The sequence below is a fragment of the Xiphophorus couchianus genome, chromosome 21 (genome assembly GCF_001444195.1).
Source record: "Xiphophorus couchianus chromosome 21, X_couchianus-1.0, whole genome shotgun sequence".
NCBI classification, from domain to species: Eukaryota; Metazoa; Chordata; class Actinopteri; order Cyprinodontiformes; family Poeciliidae; genus Xiphophorus; species Xiphophorus couchianus.
In genome coordinates this window covers 9,367,215-9,384,831 of record NC_040248.1, presented here as the reverse complement: position 1 = coordinate 9,384,831, position 17,617 = coordinate 9,367,215, and the positions used below count along the sequence as shown (strand labels likewise).

The 17,617-nt window shown below is 36.7% G+C and overlaps 1 protein-coding gene across 3 annotated transcripts in view; it reads right to left on the bottom strand.

Moving 5' to 3' along the window:
- The window catches only part of dlgap1b (discs, large (Drosophila) homolog-associated protein 1b), a 99,393-nt gene extending 86,814 nt beyond the window's left edge, over positions 1-12,579 (bottom strand). For all 3 annotated transcript variants that reach the window (XM_028004774.1, XM_028004775.1, XM_028004776.1), the window contains exon 1: positions 12,382-12,579. The gene's annotated coding sequence lies outside the window, so the exon portion shown is untranslated. The remainder of the gene's footprint in view (positions 1-12,381) is intronic.
- Positions 12,580-17,617: the final 5,038 nt, after the last annotated feature.

Sequence of the window (17,617 nt, the reverse complement as noted above, 5' to 3'; positions counted from 1 at the left end):
AGAGCGAGAAGAGGGTTTTTCCCTCTTATGTTATCTCTCTTCTCCAGGCCTGCCACCTTGGTATCAGCCATGGTTTTGCGTAGTAACACCTTTTTGGAGCCATTTCTATCCTGCCTCTACCTATACTTGACTAGCATGTTTAATGGCCTCTTGTGATGTCATATGACCTTCGATTTTTGTGAGCACAAACATAATTGGACAATTTATTCTCTCTACAAATGAGGAGATAATCTGGGTATTAATACAAAAATAACATTTGGTATTTTGCCACATGCTGTAATGTAGGCCAAATACAGAGAATACCAGCTGGTAGACTCAACAAAAAAATTGAAATATGTCTTGAAATGATTGCAAACAAAGCTTGTTTTTACTACATATTTTTCAAAGTAAAGTTTTTAGGTAAGTATATTCAAAAAAAGAGGAAAATAAGCATACTTCTTTTAGAAGTTATTATATAAAAATCAGGGATGCACCAATATCAACTATTTACTCAAGTATAAATATATATTCCCTGTACTTTCAACAACATGAAAACATGAACAGACCATTCACATTGCTTCTCTGCTTCAAACGGTCCACAATCCTGCACTACATCACTGTGACTATTATCTGTCCAAACCTCTCCCTCTCAAAATGCATACAAAAACAGTAACAACATATAACTGTGTGGAACAAATTGAAAATTGACAAACATTGGCAGATACCAAAGGTAATGCAGATATATCATGCATTGCTGAAACAGTTTTTTTGTGGTTGTTTAGATTTTTTTTATCAAAAGAAATTGTAAGTGGTGGAAAACTTAAGCATAATATGGAATAAAAACCCTTTCAGTTTAGGAGAAGCATTTAAATAAATGCAATTACTGTGATGGATATTATCACTTCTTCACACAGTCACACTGAAATCTAATATTAGCTGGCTAATTAGTTGGGCTCCATTAGTCCTCCTGCTCTCTACCTAAATGCTCTAGACATTTCAGATATCAACTTTACCTTGAAAAAAAATCATAACTTTAATAACTGGAGAAGGCCATGTCCTTTAGTTTTCAGCAAATTTAAGAGGTTTCACCCAGAGTTATGAGAGTGACAGGGTTGCTGTTTTATTAAGCAGGGATGCAAGGAGAGGTGAGGAGAAACTCTGCTCCAAACTCAGCCCACTCCAGATGCTCCCTGGCATTTTATTAATGGGACATAAAACCTTTGGAACAGTATCCTGAAAAATTATACTTTTTAAAACTGTGGTATGCCTTCAGGTTGGTAACCCACATACCAACTTATTATAGCAGAGTAAGCGGGGCAGAATATAAAATAATGCCAAACTTCAGAATTTTAATGTGTTAAAACATTTTGCAAGCTGTGTCTCATGTCTTCCACTTCACATTATACACTGCTTCGTGTTGGACTATTAAATAAATTTTCAATCAAATTTACTGACTTGTGTGGTTGTAATGTAACAAAATGTGAATAAGGAAAATTTTTGCCAGGCCGTGGATAATGCTGCTCAAATTTTTATCTAGGCAGCTTTAGCATTTTTCATGTAAGATTATTAAATACTGTCAGGAATGATTTCAGATTCAGAATAGTTCTTCCATGGCCTGAGGCTTTTCTTTCACAGCAGCCAGAACTGTCTTCATAGTTTGGACCTGCTCTGTTTACTATAACCTGCCGATAACCTCACCGGAATAGCTCCCTCAGAATATGACTGCATTTTCATGGCAGAATGTCTAAAGGTTTACAACTTAATAACTCTACAAATGGTAAACAGGGCCATGACAATATGCTATTGTCAAACTTGAGCCTCGAAATGAATCAGAATTGAAGAAAAACAACAAACTTAATAATTTCAAAGCCGGCTGTTATCAGTGTCACCAACTGGATTACCACATTTGGTTCCCTTCTCACTTGTTTCTGTGCAAAAAAAGGGCACTCATGCAGCGTGTATTCACACACTGACACCCATGTACGATCGCCATCTGTTGAAACCTCCCCAAGCTCACCTTCCCTTGCTGTTCCACTGGGACATCCTCACTAATGATTCCCTTAACTTTATTACTGCCTCATTGTGGCAGTTAGCAAGAGCCAAAACTAGATTTACATCTTGGTAATGGACAAAGCGTTGCACACTCATCTGCGTGACAGTTGCGCTGATTCATCAGTCCATGACGTACATGTACAATGCTGACATCCACCTGCTCTCGAGTTACTCCAGTCATTATGTCCATCTGCCTCATACCCTTTTGTGTCTGATAATGCAGGCGAAATAGTCACTGTGCAACATTTTACTGAAATATGTTTTAAAACTCAATTCCTTTTACAAACAGCTTTCTAGGGATCATGATGACTGATTAGTTGAATGCCAACAGAACTTTGTCACAACCTTCAAAATCAGTATTTTCTCTAAGAACAAACTGACTCCAGTGCTGTCTGCCTCATTAAGAATCCGGTATGGAAACGCCTGTGTATATATAAAACAAGAAAGAATTGTATTTCTTTATCCAGTCTCAACATTTTTTCCGTTTGAAAGTTGTCAAACATAGAATGATTCTCTAATTGACAGAAATTCAACCCCACTGGTTAACTCATGCAGAGATTTCAGTAAGTGGGTTTCATTTTGCTCTGAACACATCAAGCAACAAGTGATAAAGAAAGAGAGACGGGTTGTTGAAGGATAACGTTAGCATAGTGAAGTTGGTGAGAGCTGGTTCACTGGCACCGACACTATGATGACCTTTTGGTCAAGAGATGAGCAGTTGGTCTTTGGAGCAGATAATCCTTTGGAAAAGCTGGTCTTACAGACTTAGCAATATTCACTCCCCTCTAACACACGCATACGCACACAGTAAACACTAGTACGGCTGTAACAGGACAGTTTGTAAGTATAAATGAATTGCTTCAATATGTTACCAGGAATTTATGGCTTTGCATACACTGTCTTGAAAAAATAGGACTAACTCTTGAACGGTTTATCAAGTTACAAGTCAAAAGTTATCATAAATTTCAGTGTGTTTTCGTAGAATTGCATGTGAGGCTGTTAGTAGAAGGAAAATGACATGTTTTAAAAAAACTTTTTGCAAGCAAAAGTCTGTACAGTCAGTCAGGCATGAATACTGTTTGTATTTTACTCTCCTTACTTTAATACCCCAAAGGGAAAAAAAACAAAAAACTGTGGAACAACACAGTGTTGGAAAAAATCCTCACACCAGTCTCATAGTGAAACATAATATTAGCAGCATTATGGCATGGACACATTTTTTTTTACCTTTGCCAAAAGGCAGAGGAAAGCGAGAAGTCGAGAAAAGCCTGGTAGAGGATTTAGCTGATTCACAAATGGGGTGGAGGTTTACAATCAGTTACAGTTCAATAGTTTGAATTCATTTTTGTTAGAAGGACCTCATCAAAGTCCAGACTACAATCCAAATGAGTATCTGTGGCAAAACATAAACTTTGATGCGCATAGATAATAGTCATTTAATCTGGTTAAACTTTTGTAAAAAAAAAATAAAAAACTGGTAAAATGTAGTGCAGTTGAGCATGGGCTTTATTTAGGTTAATCAGAGTAAATGTGGCTGAATACAAGTGAATGTCTTAACCAAACATTATTTTCAGCAATCTTTTCATTTTTTATAGAAGCCATTTACACAATTTGGTAAATTGTCACTACTGGCAAGTCAACCGGATTTCCTTTTCAATTAATTAAACACAGCGAATACTAAAAATAAGATGGGAAACTTGGGGAAAAAAAGCATTAAGTATGTATATAACAAACTATTTTATACACAACCTCAGCAAAATAGAATACACTGAAAACTTCCACTCTAACACCTGCTGAAATTGAAACAAAATCCAGCAGGCTAAGGATCAGCTTTTCACTAATTCAGCAAGTCACAAAATTAACTATAACTACTAAAAAATTTAGAGATAGCTGGGGATGATTCCTTAATTTTTTTTTCTTTTATTATTAAGTTTAATTCTCATCGTCTTACACAAATGGGTTTAAAACTCATCATGAAAAGATCAGTGGAATTCATCCTGTTTAAATAATTTAAAAAAACAACTTTTACATCACAAATGATCCAAGTCCTGATAAAACCACAGTTTGGATCCAGACTTAGGATTTCTGATCTGTTGCCAAAATCCACAAAACAAAAAAAACAACAGAAGTTTTTGTGATGCAAAAATGTGATGAGGGAGTATAAATTATTTCACAAGACACGTTATACTGTATGATCTCATCAGTGAAAATAGGAAAAAGAATGAATTAGGGTGTTTAAACTGAGGATAACGGCTCGTTGTGTGTGCTTCTTCTACACAGCATATTAGCTATCTCCGCCTTGTTCTACTGCTTGCTTTGGCTCCTCATTCATTGGCTCTTGTGCCTGATTTAGCCGGCGCCTTGGGCCAGGAGCATCTAGCAGTGGTATAGAGGGCCATGTAAATGTCACCATCTCAGAAGCTGTGCTCTGCGGAGCGTGAAATGAAATCTGGCAGCGTTTTAGGGCCCTGCCTCTCCTCACATGGACATTCCACAGTTCATGGGCCCCAATATGAAATCCATCACCATACTATGATTACATCAAGGCCCACACCTTCTTTCTTTATAAATTATCTATTAGCCATACGTGTTTCCGTCACATCAGTATGATTGTAAAACTCGCATAAACATGATTCTTGTCATGTGATGTTTTTTTGCTAAAGGAGCCTTGTCAAAATGGGTATTAAAAAGCATTGATGTACAAGTCATAATTAATTAGAAAGGAGCATGCCTAAGCTTTGTAATCCAACAAATTTAGTCATATTAATTTAATGCTAAATCTAGACTGGCTGATGTTAAATCCAATGGAAGATGTTGGAAGGGCTGCAAGCTGGCACAGAATGATGATGAGCAGTTGAAGGTTTTAAAGCAGAAAAGGCTTCTCTTGGTTTTTCCAACTGGAAAACTTGCCGGTAGACTCAAGAGTCTTAAATATTAAAATCAGGAACACAAAGGGGCTTTTAGTCTGGGCTGATGCCAGTTGGATGCAAGACAACGGCTTCAAACCTTTGTGCAGAGTTAGGACTGCCTCAGACCATCTTTTACATTCTCTTTTCTTGTCAAGGATGAGATCAAAGAAAGGACAGGTTCTCTGTTTTCAAGCCCTTATAAAAAAAATTTAAAAAAAGAGCGTAAGCCATCCATCCACCGGGTGCTGTCAGACTTGGGATGAGCTCAATTAAAATCTCATATTTTTCTTCTACAAGATCAGATCAATCAAAACCTGTCACTACACATCATCTACCTTGTGCTGCTTATTGCTACTTCATCACCTCAGATTTGCACATCTGATTTAAAAATAGGCTCCAGTGAACCATTCAGAGACCTACCTTTTCCAGATTATCTTGTGTAATGGGCTCTTGAAATAAATCTCCTTGCCTTAAATACACAGGATCTGGGCTCACAAAGGCTTACTTCGATGTTTGGAGACATGATAGTCTGACCTCCTGTGGAGACTCGAACTAGCATTAGGTAACTTAAGGCCAACTTCTTGTCTGAAGAAGGGGAAGTAGACAGATTCAGATCTAGTTGTGGAATAAGCTGATAAAACTCTGATAATGATGGCATCATAAAACAATTACATATTAGTGAAATTATGAATAATTGTTGCTACACTTGCATTCAGGTATGACACTATGAGAATCTCATACAGTGTGTTTGATGAATCAGGATTTTCAAAAAACAGAATTTGCAGAACGTACACAATAGATACATAGTTTGGTCAGTTACATGGTCCTTAAGCAAACTGACTTAAGAACTTTAAAATAAATGTAACTGTGATCACACTCCCTCACTATGTGACGATCTCCGGAAACTGAGTCGTCATCAGTGCCAGGGAGATCTTTGTCATGCATCTGATTCATCGTCTTTCTCCATCTCCTGTCACAGCTAGTGAGAGGCGGCCAAGCCAGAAGCTGCAGGCTACTGCAGAGAGCTTTGGCATGGAGGGACACTGGCATAGAAGCTCCTTTGCTGCTCCAGAAAGCTAATCCATAGCTCTGGGAAACACCAAAACTGTCAATATAACCACGTGATTGAAAGTTCCCCAACTGATGATTGAGCTCAGCTTTCAGCAGGCTGTATCTCATTTGTGTTTTCAGACCAATAACTAGTGACCTACCATCATCAGAAAGCTTGGCTGTTTTTTATGCAAGATTATCATTTTTGCCAAATTATGTGAAACTGAAATATAATAAAATGGAGGTCACCAAGATATTTGGAAAACAAATTTCCCTACTCAGTGCCTGACAAAAGTGGAAATGTCATACTAATTTGTTATTGTGCACATGAAATCTGTACTTTGTGGAGGTTAAATAGGCTGACATGACAGCAGCACTGACTGTGGATCATCACATCCCAGCGACTGCAGTAAAATTATTACTCCTACTAAATTAATTAGACAATGTACCTTGGGACTATGATACATTAAAAACACTGTCTTACAATTTCAGGTTGACAGCAGACACTATTACACTGTCAAGATAATTGTGACAGAAAAGTCAAGTGTTCCTGTTTTACTAATTAAAAATATACAATGAGAACAGATTTGAATCAACTCTTTTTGATTAAAAATTCCGAACTATTTTCTAAACTCCAAAATTCTAACTGTTTTTTTTTCCCTCAAATAATACTTGCAAATAGTTCCAGGACAAACTGTTTTACTGGTCCATAACCTATTGTGTCTCTAGTCATTAAAGAATAATGTGTATTTTTTTTTAATTGAAGGCATGAACAATTTTTTCTCATTTGTCATGCCTAAAGACAAGTGATCTAACCAATGTATGAGCACCTGCATACAGAAAATGAAACATTGATTTCATTGTGTGCACATATCGATACAATGCTACCATGTATATGAATGGCAATCAGTAATTGCTGCAGCTCTAACAACAAGTGCACAATATGCTCAGTCAGTGCTGTAAATCTACTGTATGCTTTCTGCTTGTGAGCAGCAATGACTGAGCTTATTAGATTCCAGGGAATCCAATACAGAAGCAAAAGTCTATATAAAATCTATCTTGAGCCACAGTAACCATTAAGAGACTTCTCACAGACACATTATTATCTGCATCAATTCTGCAGATGACCATACACTCCACAACACTTCATTAAAATCATCAACATACCATTATCTATGGTATGCCTTTACCCCAGAGGAGCCATTTGTATTTGGCAATATATCTGCTCACCTTGACATCATGAAAAAACTCAATCACAAGCTGCCACTGTCATTGCCATTCCTTATACAGGCATGGCACATTGCATTCTTTAAGTTCAGAATTATAACAAGGTTAGAATGTGTATACTCCATCACACAAGTTAAGTAACAGTTGCTTAGCATTCTACAGCAGACTCAAGCACTGAAAGGCATCTGCATCCGTACGGGAACGTTGATAAAGGCAGCTCTCCCCCAGTCTCCGGCTTAAGGCCTCCCTGGTGGATTATGTTACCCAACAATGGCACTGGCCTTTCACAGTTGGAGCATGCTCCAGTTGCTGGAAGGCATACAAACACATCTTCCTTTCCTTCTCCCACCAGAATTAACAGTGTCCCCTGACAAAAAGCATGTCTAGAATACATTTTTATACTACCAAAGCAAGTCCTATTTTTTGCAACAAAGAAAGAAGAAAACAAACAGTTTTTTGTTTTTTTATTGTTTTTTTCTTAAAGCAGAGTATGCTCATGACTGATGTCCAGATTGTTTTGAGCTCATTAGATTCCAGGGAATCTAATAAGCTTCCCTTATGTTTACGATTCTTGTAAAACGTAAAAAAAAATAGTCAGATTCTTTACGCTTAAGCTGACAAAAAATTGAGACAAACAAAAGCCTTGAAAGAACAATGGATTACTAAGCTTGTGTACATACAAACTACAAACAGAGAGAAAGAGAGACTGGAAGTGGTATATTGTCAAACGACAAAGATCAGAGATCAGAGCTACATAGCTACAGAGCTAAAGGAGATCAGAGATCTGCAGGTATGATTTTTTTTTATTTAGCGTTGTTTTAAACAGTCCTATTTTCCATCAGACATTCAATTAGTTGTGACTTTAAAAAGTCATGACACACAGAAATCTTGAACATAAACCTGCATATCCAGGAAAGCGACAGAAATATCTAATAGTAAACCACTTTACCAGTGTATGAGCCAAATTGATCAAAATGTTTTTATTTGTCTCATCAATGATAATATCTAACAGATAAATGACTCATGGTAATTAAAGGGGTAGCATTATGTGTTTTCCAAACACACTCACATTTTACAGCAGAATCAAACAACTTTTTTAACTTCAGCCATTATAAAAATGCTACATCTATATATCAAATATGACTTAAAAGACATTTTACATACTAATTTAACACCTTGAAATTGGTCATCTGTCTCTTTAAAAACTTGCTGTTTCTGAAATCCTGCCTACAGGAAGTCATCACAACAGCACTCATCTATTAACCCTTTAACATTTTTACCAGCATAGCACTGAGAAAGTAAGTTAGGAAACTATATTAGATTGATTGTAGTTCTTTAACTACAACTCAAAAGGCACAAAAGTGCTCTAGACAGTATACATGCTAAAATTTCTGAATTTGTACGGGAGTGCTTAAAGAGTCCCGTTATTAGCTAAAAGTGTAAGTATGTTCATCACGAAATTGAAGTCTTGGAAATGGAACAACTCCTGTTCTCCAACGCAAGTAACAGAGCTCCCTCTGTTACGCAAGTAACTATGTCCCTCTGCAAGACAAGACATAGTTGGACTTGACAAGGCCCGGTTCTCCAACAGCGCGGCGTAATTAAAATTTGGCAAAGGAAAAGACACACGGGCAGGATTTACAGCACGTCAGAGAACACAATAACACCTGACTCATCATTGCTGTCATCCAGAAGCGTTATTACGACACAGCCAAGACTTTTGGCCTTCTTTAATAAAACCTGCAGGGGGCCCAAGTTATGAGTAACAGGTCCATCATCATTGCACTTTGCAGAATCTTCTTGTGTGATAAACCCCTGGGGTGTTAGAAAGCAATCATTGTGCCAATGCTCCTCTACCCTCTGGTCCTTGAAAACGCAACGGCCATTTGTTACATTTATATCTAGATATATAATTTCATTTTAATTTCAGTGTTCTGATGCTTCAAAGTCGATCTCAAACAGTACAACAACAAGACCATTCTGTGATGACGCATTTCATCTGGACAGCATTATCTGCATAATCAAGCGAGACGAGCTGGGGCATGTAAGAAGTGTGAAAAAGATGCAGAGATGTTGAATTATTAAACAGCTCTTATCTCACTTGAAAACATTCCCAATATTCCACTGGCATCACCTACAAGGGATTAACTAAGGCAGTGTTTGTAGGTGTCTTGTAGCAGAGAAGATGACTTAGTGCAGGTCAGAAAATACATATACTTATGCAAGGGCATAATGTGATTAAATTTGGGGCACTAAGGATTTATTTAAACTTGTTCCCTTTTTTCAGGATGGAATGTAAGCAGTATATTATATATATATATATATATATATATATATATATATATATATATATATATATATATATATATATATATATAGTACAGACCAAAGGTTTGGACAAAAGGTTTTAATTCAATGAGTTTCCTTTATTTTCATGACTATTGACATTGTAGATTCACACTGAAGGCATCAAAACTATGAATAACGCATGTGGAAATATGCACTAAACAAAAAAGTGCAAAACTGAAAATACCCCTTATATTCTAGTTTCTTCAAAGTAGCAACCTTTTGCTGTGATTATTGCTTTGCACACACTCTGCATTTTCTTGATGAGCTTCAAGAGGTAGTCACCTGAAATGGTTTTCACTTCATAGGTGTGCCCTGTCAGGTTAATAAGTGGGATTTCTTGCCTCATAAATAGTCATGAAAATAAAGAAAACCCATTGAATTAGAAAGGTGTGTCCAAACCTTTGGTCTGTACTGTATATATATATATATATATATATATATATATACACAGTATATATACAGTACAGACCAAAAGTTTGGACTTTGTGTCCAAACTTTTGGTCTGTACTGTATATATATATATATATATATATATATATATATATATATATATATATATATATACACAGTATATATACAGTACAGACCAAAAGTTTGGTCTGTACTGTATATACATACAATGGATTAGATAAAAAGATAGATTAAGTAGATTAGAATAAACACTCAGTAGCATTCGACTTTCAACAGGCTGTTGATGGGGGGGTATTCTCTTCGCTATTTCATATGGCTGTGAGAAAAACAGCCCAAAGGGTAAAGCTGTTACCACCATGTCTGACAGTTAGTACAGTGTTTAGGTTTTCAAATCTCTCCTTGGCTCCATTAAACTGTTGTCAAACTGTTGGTGAAATGACCCAATCTTTGTCTCATCTGGCCATAAACATCTTCTTTGTTCGTGCAGGTAGCTGAAAATTTTGCATGTGCTAGAAGGTGTTAATTTTGGAGCATGGTCTTCCCACACAGATGTTAAGCTCACATTACTGTAGTGCCCCATATGTACAATTTTGAGCTAGTGTGAATTAAAGAAAATCACTAATGTTGTTTAAAAACTTTATTAAAAGTGTAGAGATCAATCACAAACATGCCAGTTATTATTATTTAAAGCACTTTAAATGTTGTTGTTGCTGAAATGTGCAAGTGTGATTATGAACTTGATGATATTATATGTAAAGTTGAAAAAATAACTCAGGAGCAGAAAAAACTCTTGGCTCACTGACAAAAAAAACCCAAATAGGTTCCAGTCATAACATATTTTCAAAGAGGTAGATTTATTTAATTTATTAGCCAAACTGAAGAGAAAAATATGGACTATGATGCATGAGCTCCTAGAGTTCAGCACAGACACTAACATTACTTGACAGTCAAAAAAATGTAAGACTTCTGTTTTCACAGTACAATGAAACCCCTACAGTCAAGGAAGAAGCAGACAGTCTCTGGCGTGTGAGGGAGACTGCTGTGGCCTTGTGAATAATAAGGAAAGCGTGCATGTTTGGTCTTTTCACAAGTTCCACAGGCAGCAGTGGAAGATCAACAGATTGTTGGATTGGACTGCTGCATACTTTAGATAAGAGAGCAGAAAAATGTCCGCCTTAAGGCTTTTGTTAGAAAAGTAAAACTAACGATAACACAAGGAGAGAATAAAAAAAAAAAAAGTAATTCAGTTCAACTGCAGCGTTAAGTGTTTTCCCTGGTATTCAGGCTTTGCATTCTAATTAGTTGATGAATTATGGCTTCAGCATATTTCACTGACCTTTTATTCCTGATCTTAGGATTTCAGTCTACCTCTCCAGAACCAAGAGGTTTATTGCATCCACCTCAGTTCAAACACTATTGCCTAATTACTGGGTATATCCTAATAGAATAATTTTCATCTTCAACCGGCAGACAAACAACTTTATCACCCAAGACAAACCAGTCAAGCGTTTAGATCAGACAAGTGATCCATTCAAATCGCAGCTGGATTCAGTCTGGAGAGTAATTTGGAGATGTAACATTGTTCTTTTATACTGGCTAAATTGCACTGGCAATGCTACTTCAGGCAGTGTTTTAATGACTGTAATCACACAGTCAGTGTGGAGAAGTGCTAGTAGGAAAGACTCAGAGAAACTGAACTATCTTTGAAGATAGCTGGGTACCACAGAGGCTGAACAAGTTCGACATGGATGCATGAATGATCCATGTAGTCTCTATTACTAAGGATGAGGGTGAAAAGGCTTGAGAGTGTTCCTCAAAAATGAAGATATGCTGTGGAATGACTGGAGGCTTTGGTCAATTTAACATCCCAGTGCCCTTAATGTGCGGTGATCTGACACTGAATAAAGCTGTGACCTCATCCCACAAGTGATAACAGCGTTAATGGATGGTAAAAAGAAAAGGTAGAAGTAAGATCGCTGCAGAAAAACAGAAATTCTGCAGCTAGTCCTCATATTTAAATGCCAAATACGCAATAGCAGACGCAGGTCTGCCGTCAAAGCGCACGGATGGGGAAGATTGGATATTCCACAACTGCCTTGTTATCACAGATGGCGATAGTAGGGACAGCTGTCAACGTGCCAATTAAAATAAAGCAGTCTACCAAGTTTGTCGGGCACGTTAACCTTATTTCTAAAATTACCCGAATTAAGACAAAGTTGTATATCTCCGTGCAAAAAAATCAGACAACACGACAGGACATTGCGGTCTGAGTTCCACCAGTCCAAAAGTGTGTATTTCATAAAGTACATGATCACTTTACTTGATGACAAACAAATTCTCTCTGCAGAATGAATGAAGCGTGGGGGGCGGGGGTGAACGCAACATGCACACATTTGCTGCCTACCTTGTCTGAGCGGAGTCCGTCCGGCAGCCCCTGAAAGAGTAATCCTGTGTTTTCCGCTCAAATTTCCTTGTTTCTTTTAAAATAATCTGAAGTCAGGACTGATCACCGCACGTCACTTGCACGGAAAGGTCCCGCAGAGCGTAGTATCTTCCTGTACCGCTCTGTAGGCTGCAGAGGCATCACTGAACGTATGAACCAGCGCTGCACATGAAGGGAGAGAAGGAAAAGCCGGAGTAGAGTATGTTTAGTATGGATTCTCCAGCCTCCATTGCACACTGTGCCACACAATCAAAATAATGGAAATAGTAAAATATCACTCAAAATGTTCATTCTGGATCTACTAACGAGTTCTAGATTTTTATGTATCTTTCAGCTCCAGCTCTGCACCTTAAAAGCCTATTTATAGCAAAAGAACAGTGGGATATGTTGATTGGTTTTATGTTTTTGTGTCTACAATCAGGTGAACTAATGACAATGGCAAAGACTAGCTTTATTTATTTTTTTGCTTTACTATTTTATTTGTTTAGTGCATGGATATGAAGAGAATCCAAAGAAGCTATGTTTTAGCTCAAAATTCCTATTTGTAAGGTGCATTAAATGCTTGTATGATTCTCTGATCTCCAGGGTCAACAACTCAATTTGTCCAGTACTGCGCCGTATGCATTCATGTCCTTTCAATATTGAAATAATCCAGGGATCTTGTAAATCCTGCAAGAATAAAACTCAATTCGAGTAAATAAATCTATATTTTCATTGTTTACAATAATCTGTAATATTACTGGGTTTTTTTAAAGATTACTTAAACAGTAATCTTAAAGGTCAACAAGGTTTTAATCGCTTTATAAAACCAACAGAGGAGGACTAAATAATGCAAAAATCTGCACTGGCAGTTCCATGATAAATAAGTAAATCCATCCTGGAGAAGATTATTATGATATAAGAGCAAAATCTTTTTATCACAGCTATTATGACTAGATTGTTTTGGTCATTCTCGTGTTTTAAAAGTGGATTTATCTGTCAATACATATAGAATTTTTCACTGTTTAATGAATTTCATTAAATGCCCCGTAGTTTTGGTAGCTGTTTTACTCTAAGGATGTTTTATATGTACAAGAGATGCTGTACATTTCTAATTAGAAGAAGTTGTGCCATCTTATTCCATCTCTCTGTGTTTCTGATGCTGTGGAATGACTGGAGGCTATCCTGCTGGGAAAGACGAAAACCAACAAAGCAACCAAGCCGCTGCCTTTTTGCCTCCTAGGCAGCCTGGATCTAATAACAAGGCTGCATACTTTGATACCATAACCCTGGCAACAGCAGCTGCAGCAGCTGCACCAAAATCCTGAACTTGCTGGAGGCTACCTGGGTCTGCTAGTATGGCCTTTGAATGATCAGAAATCAATGACAGTATGCATGTTGAATACAAGCAGTGACAGAGGCTTGGGCATGACACTGCATAAGAAAACATTTGCACTCAGTCATTATTGGATCTCTTCACCATAGCTCGAAGCTTTTTCATCAGCTAGCTTTCAACAATTTATTGGTGGCAGTCGGTCAATAATGGTGTTCCCTGGAAGTGTCGGTGGAATCAATATTTCCCCCATAATACAGCTAACATTTCAGGGAGAGAGAGAGAAAAAAAACAACTGGAGTGATAATGAGAGACATTGCTTTGTATGCAGATTACATTGATTACTTGTGTTGCTAGTGGAGCGTTATGAGTTAACTGAGCTAAAAGAAATTTGTATAATTCACAGCTCATATCATACTGTGTTAATATCAGCCATCAAGTTTGACGCTATTTCACTCCCTTTGAGGTTAATTGTTAGTGTGATGATTTAATCCTGCTTTAACCCAGTATGAGAAGTCATTATGTGTTTGGAAGCAAAACTCTTACCCAAAGATGACTGCAGTAAATAAGTACGGCTTTACTGAGAGGAGAGTGCATATTTTTTGTTTTATCTTCAATTTTGTTTGCATCCAGCAGATTTTGATTAAACCACTATAGAATCTTTCTGGATTTCTGGAAATCTTTCGGCCTACTTCATGTTGTCAGACAAGTGCTTTTTGTAGTAATTCTACCAGTCGGTCAATCAGGCCAGTCTGTGGCAGGTAGAATTAAACCAAAGAATATGGTCAGTATGTGTGAATTCTGAACTTATTAATTGCATCTTCACATTTTTGGCAGTTTTTTTCCCTGAATAATTAAAATACTTTTTTTTTTTTTGAAAATACTAGTTTTCATTGTCGTTGTCTGGTTCAAAAATGTTTCTGGTGGCCTGAAATTTAAGTGATACAAAAAGCAAAAACACAAAAAAGGGGAATAAATACTTTTTTATAGTTTTGTGGCCTGCTGGAATCTCTGAGGCCAACACATCAACACAAACCTTTTAAGAAGCATGAACCAAAATAGCATGAGCAATATCAATAAGTTAGTCCCTTACACTTTTGTCAATTCAAGCAACAGATGTTTAAGATGATTTCTGCAATTGACTTCTCAGGATTACAATCCATATCTTCTTGGTTGAGAGAATATGATCAATAACCATAAATTCCTAAAGTAGCAATCATGATACACAAAATGAGTCCTTCTGAAGATAAGGAAAAATTTGTATTTGTTCTATTAAAAGAATCCAAAAACAGTTCATTTTTTAAAATCCATAATTCTCTGATTATTGTTTTCTGTATCAGGCTTTGAAGGATTAAAGGTCTCATTGGTCTGCACATGATTGCAGTGTCGCCCTGTAAATAACAAAAGCGTAAGATTTACAAAGTCCTCTTACTAATGAAGCTCATTTACAAAGCAGTTTTATAGTAAAACAGGAACTAAAAATGAATAATTTAAGCAGAAAACAATGTCCACAATGTAGCTGCTTTTATATGACACAGGGGGAGTCTCCTTAGCAGCTAAATCCAGTGCAGGTTTTTCCTCAGCCTTCAGCTCAGCATGCAACAGCCAGCTATTTATCAATAATTCAAACCAGAAAAAGATTTCCAAATGTATGAAAAATGACAGAAAGTGAAAGGTTACCTTTAAATCATTGTTAAGTAATAATAGTTTAACAGTTAAATCACATTTAGACAGTCTGTTTGAAACTGATCAGGTTGTAAGCAAAGAAATCTCAGAATCTCTCAGTTTACTACAAATAAAGGCATAATTATCTTCCTCAGCAGTTTAAATTATATCTTCAGTTTAATTATTCGGCCTATAGTAATTGCTATGCCTGAGTGATCAAATCACTAGTGGCGGTAGATGAAGCTCAGGCTATATTATTGTGAATTATTAATAACTTCACAGTAAGAAATTCTCTTGATGCTGCTATTGCAAATACACCCTTGCAACAATGCAAATGTTAATGAAGTCTGGATATCAAAATAAATTACCGGTACACAAAAAGTCTGTTATATTTTCTTTCTATATGGCTCATTGCATGCAAAGTGCAATGTTTTGTGCTTTGCAAAGTATTCATATCCTCTGCACTTTTTCACATTTTGTCACATTATAATCATATAATTCAATACAATTCATTGAATTTTTTAAATTAGACAACAGTTAATAAAGCTAAAGGAAAATAATGCATGTTTTTTTAATATATATTGTATGAATACAAGTCTGGTATGTAGCAGGACTTTATTTATTAAATAGGTGACTTCTAAAGCCAGACAGATGCCTTAAACGTTATTTAGGGGTATCAATTTGAGGTCTAGATAGGTATGCCACACTTTTTAGATCTTAGTTGCAAAACAAAAGTGAAAACCCTATATTATTTTCATTCCGCTTCACCTTTACTCTACTTTGTGTTGTTCCTTTCCCCAAAGTAAAAATCTTATTCTGAGAGACTGTATTTGGAATAGAGTTTTAATATTAGCAGTAATAATTTTCTCATAACAACACCACCACCACAAACAGTTATACAACCTTGACTGTAGCACCTTCTGCAGTTTTCTCAATCTCACTTTTCCTTCTGTCTCTACACCTATTTGAGGAACAATTTTAAAGACTTGAGAGATTAGCAGATCTGAGCTCTGAGGCATGGTTAGATACAAGAAAAAAAAAAAAAAAACACAGAATAGGAGGCCGTAAGCACATTCCCACCAGTGCTTTCAATCGAAGCTGGTGAAAAGGCCCAGGGGGACATCTGCAAACCTTTGATGTTTCCTTGAAGACTCAATTGCTTCCCAACATGATTTAATCTAGGCTTCTTTGTCTTGAAACATGATTAATTCCAGTCCATATAAGGCTAGGTGTGTGGGGGTGTAGGGGTGTGGGTGCGTGTGTGGGGGTGTGTAACCACGAGTGTGTAAATTCAAGCCTGCAATTTCATTGTTGCACATTTTTCAGTTCCCAACAAATTATTACCTAATTCTGGAGACTCCAGGATACCCAGAAGTTTTTGTGCATAGATGAGAGTTTTTGAAGGTAAGGATCAGAGATGGGAATGTACTCTTTATGTTATTCAGTCCGTATGCTAAGACTTCTTCTGCAACCATACAAACACTCGTAAAGTACTAAGAAAAGAACTGGCATTGAAGCTGAATTATTCAGATGAAGGGGGTGGAATACACAATGAATTGTGAGGTTTCGAAACAAGCCCTGAAAATGTTGGCAATCCATCACTATTACTCACTATGAACTATGTATCTGTAGGTGGGATATGTAGATTTGGAGATTGTTTAACAGAACTAAATAACACTTAAAACAGAATTGAATTCATTCATTGACACCCAAAATGTGTCAAGTTCATTCATTAACACCCACTTGATTTGTGATTGTGAGTCGAAGGTTACCGAGAAATACACAAAAATAGCTGAGTGAACCCATGTGGATGAGGTGGACTAGAAAAGATGGACGTAATCATGATAACACTTACAATGCTAAAAAAATCTCCACTGACTCTTCTTGTTATTGAATAGAACAGGTAGTACTTAGAATTTTCTATTTCTCTCATTCATGCAGCTGCCAGCCTCCATTCATCATGGGAACATCTCTGTTCTCTCTAAGGGACACAAGTTTTTTCCTCTTCCCTAAGCTTTACAAAAGAAATTCATTGGGAGCTATTAAATATTGAAGACAATATAAGGGTATGTTATAGAGGTTTTTTGACATTGCATAGGGTGACAGAGGAAGAGGAAAGTATCAATAAGTCAGGTATTGATATATTTTTTTCTTTTAAAAGAAGAAATATCATTCACAGATCAATAAGGGCTTTTTATTCAACCCTCAAATTAAGGAAAA